We start from the raw sequence: 3,649 nt of genomic DNA, 5'->3' as shown, positions 1-3,649 counted from the left end.
AAGATTCCGTCGTTTGCTTTGGGCTCGCCGTATGCTGATAATGAAGCTGTAGGCGGTTGGTGTGTGTCTGCTCGGCATTGGACATTCGGCGAATGTAATTGCGAAAGCACGAGCGTGATCTGAAATATTTAAAGAGGCGAAATTGTATGTAACGGAGAGTAGAAGAGAAATGCAATTAAGGAACTTATCTACTTATTGAAGAGGCCGCTTTACTTTTCACGATATGATTATTTAATTATTTGGTGGCATCGTCTTACGTTGCACATTCTCCTCCTTGTCGGATACAATGTGATTCTTGAAATTCATCATGGGAAATGTTAGTTTTACGTGTAATCAGATGCACGAGAGCGATACAATTATTTATGCGTTATACTTCAAACTACATGTGTATATAGTTGTTCCTTATAATATGAATAATTATTTAGGCATGCGCGCGCGCGCCCGCGCACACACACACACGCACGCACGCACGCACGCACACACGCACACACGCACACACGCACACATATATATCTTTATGTACGAGTTAAGCCATCGCTAAATAGTCTTATCAGTTACAGTCTTATAAACTGCGCGAGAGCAATATATTATTATATGCATTATAATAGCGAGATTTTAGCGAGAGATATATAAAGAATAATTCGATCTTGTGAAATTTAAATGTCAAACCGACGGTTATACTGCATATAATAAAAATGTAAATGAAATTGTATTCCATCGATTTTCACCGGCATGGAATTGTATTCCTTTTGTACATAAAATATACAAATAATAGAGGGAGGCGGTTTAGTCGACATTAATGTTTAATCAGAAAGGAAAAGAAAGAAAAAAGATAAAAGAAATAATTAGATACAAAGAAATTGTACGTTGAATGTAATTAGGCATCGTGGGCAGTAGTGTACCCATTCGCCGATAAGTCAAAGAATTTAGTAGAATAAATCTAACGCAATTAGAACGAACTTCCTTATGATTTCCAGCGTAATCCGTAATCTGAATTTTCTTAAGTTCTTCTAGTATTTGCTTGGAGTAATGGCTTAGATTATATGGGCTTTCTCCCGAGTTCTAAAATCCCGTATTTGGCAGTCGTGCGTGTCGTTTGTCTATGGGCTCGTAAATGCGCCATTATATCACTGGCCACACAATCCTCGGATCACAATGCCTCCTTACTCACCACGTGTTCGACATTTACTCGCGAAAGAATTGAGTTTTAGAGGAGGGAACGCCTTCGCCAAGCTCATATCGCACGAGCCCCCCTCGGCTCTGCTAAAATTTCCCGTCACGAGTAGTAACAAACGACTTTAACGCCAATTCCGCAACTCGTCTTACCAACTCTCGTTATTTCACATGATCGCGAATTGGATCGACGTTATTTGCTTCGGCGCGATCGACGCGTCAGCTTCGATTTTCAGCGCGCCCAAATCTTCGCATTCACAACGATTTAATTATTCTTGCTTAGGACGGCGTGGGAAGTAAGCACTTTTAATTGAGCCATCCCCGTAAATTGGCGCCCCCGTAAATCGATGCGCGGAGTTTCTTTATGCGCACGGATTCGGATTTCGTCGTTATGATAAGGTGGTCGTTTGTGCTAATTAGGTTGGTTGAATGGTCGTGAAAGTCGCTGCTTTGAAGACACGATGGCTCTTGTACCTATTTACTGGAGTACGTGGAATAAAGTTTTAGCCTAGGAAGCCGATGCTTTCACAATTTTATTAAAAGTCACGTTTGCCTTTGAATTATATAAGACGAGCATTTTGAGGCGCTCATGTTTATTGGCGATGCCAATGGAAAATGTGCATGGCAAGGAGCATCGAGCACGATATTGTAATTAATGAAAACACTCGATTCGCTGTATAATTAATGGATTTATTAGCCAATGTACTTAACTAGATAAACGACAAATTTGTGCTTCGATATTCGTACGTAATATCCTCTGTATCGTTATATTTCGAATGTAAGTTTTATTTTAAACGTTGTGGAGCTCGACGAGTTTACACGCTGTTTCGACTTTTCGCTCCAACGACATTTTGGCCTTTTAAAATGACGATTTTTGGAAATTGGTGTAAGAACCAAATCAGCGAAAGAACTTTCGAAAGATATGTAATCAGGCAAATCTTTTTATCAAATAATTTGTGCGCGCACTAAAATAGTAACGATTATAAAAGGACTTTAAAATTTAATGCACCGCAGAAGATTATTTTAAGACTTCCGATCAAAACCTGTTTTTTCAATTCGCACTCGCCGGGAATCCGTACTTAAACAACTTCAGGCTAATGCATTTTATTTTCTCAGAAATACAGAGCCACCTTTAAGGAAAAAAAAACAGAAAAAAAGTGAAAAAAAACGGCAAAATAAACAAAAAGAAAACCCTATACGCCAAAAAGCGTGGTGTAACGAAAAATAATCTATAAAAATTTCTTTACGAAAGACTATAAATTTTATATTACGCCGCGCATAAACGTAATCCGCTGTACTGTACATCCCTTTCCCCGTGATCGACCTTTCAAAAAAATGTTCATAACATCCTTAAAGCTAATTCAACGGCGGACAAAAACCATTTTCCCTCTCTCTCTCTCTGATTCTCTCGCTCTAACAAAACCCGAAATCACCGAGACGCACATACATGTGAAAATGTTCAGCCCCTGCAATGACTCGTCACGTACGTAGTACGCATGCGTGTATGTGTTTCCAGCCACGGGCAAGTTTCGGCAAATTCCTAATAAGAAGAGTACGAGCAAAGTATAAAGCAATGAGGGAGCATGAGCAAGGAACGAACCAAATGGATGAGAGAGAGACAGAGAGAGAGAGAGAGAGTAAGTGAGTGAGTGAGTAAGAGAGTGAGTGAGAAAGTGAGTGAGTGAGAGAGTGAGTGAGTGAGAGAGTGAGTCGAACGAGCTCGGCGAGGGGGATGGAAGGTGGGCGGGAAGGAATGGTTGGGGCGGGGGGAGGGGGAGAGGAATTACGGGCCACACGCGTAGTTATATTCTGCTCATGGTTTTTCACGCAGCACCTCTTCTTCTTTCGTTCACGCATTATATATGAGCGCATGTATGCGCATACGAGTACAGTGAATGTAAAAAGTATTTGCAAGTCGTGCAGGGGGTTGAAGAACTTTAGTCGTTCGATTATTCGCCATACTCGTTACCTTCATCCAATGTCTACATTGTAACGTTGTGTATTCCATAAATCCTAATTATTCGCTTAGATAATTGATTCTTACGTTCCTGTCAATGAGTCATAAGTTTTCTTGTTATATTGTATTAACGCGATGGGCATTCGATACTTAAAAAATAAATTTCCCTTATGGGCATCATTAAATAATGATCACAGTTATTTTGAAGCTGTTGTCGGCTCAAAAATTTATTGGGCAAATAAAAATGTTAATCTAATACGACCAGATTTGCCAATGAAAAAACAAACACAAACACTTGACAATATTTACATTAACCTTTCATCCAAGAGTTGAAATTAATATTAACCGATTATCATTAAGTCTAATATTTTTATTTAATCCACTAACATTGAAAACCAAATCAATGCCAAAGGAAGGCTTGATATTAAGATTCATTAGAAATAAAAATCAAGTCGATTTACACTGCTTGTGTGTCGTACTTTCAGCAGGATTTAAAGAAAAATATTATTATAAATTGTA

Source organism: Ceratosolen solmsi, unplaced genomic scaffold (assembly GCF_000503995.2).
Source record: "Ceratosolen solmsi marchali unplaced genomic scaffold, CerSol_1.0 scaffold7, whole genome shotgun sequence".
In the NCBI taxonomy this organism is placed as follows: Eukaryota; Metazoa; Arthropoda; class Insecta; order Hymenoptera; family Agaonidae; genus Ceratosolen; species Ceratosolen solmsi.
Note: the sequence above shows the minus strand (reverse complement) of the source record.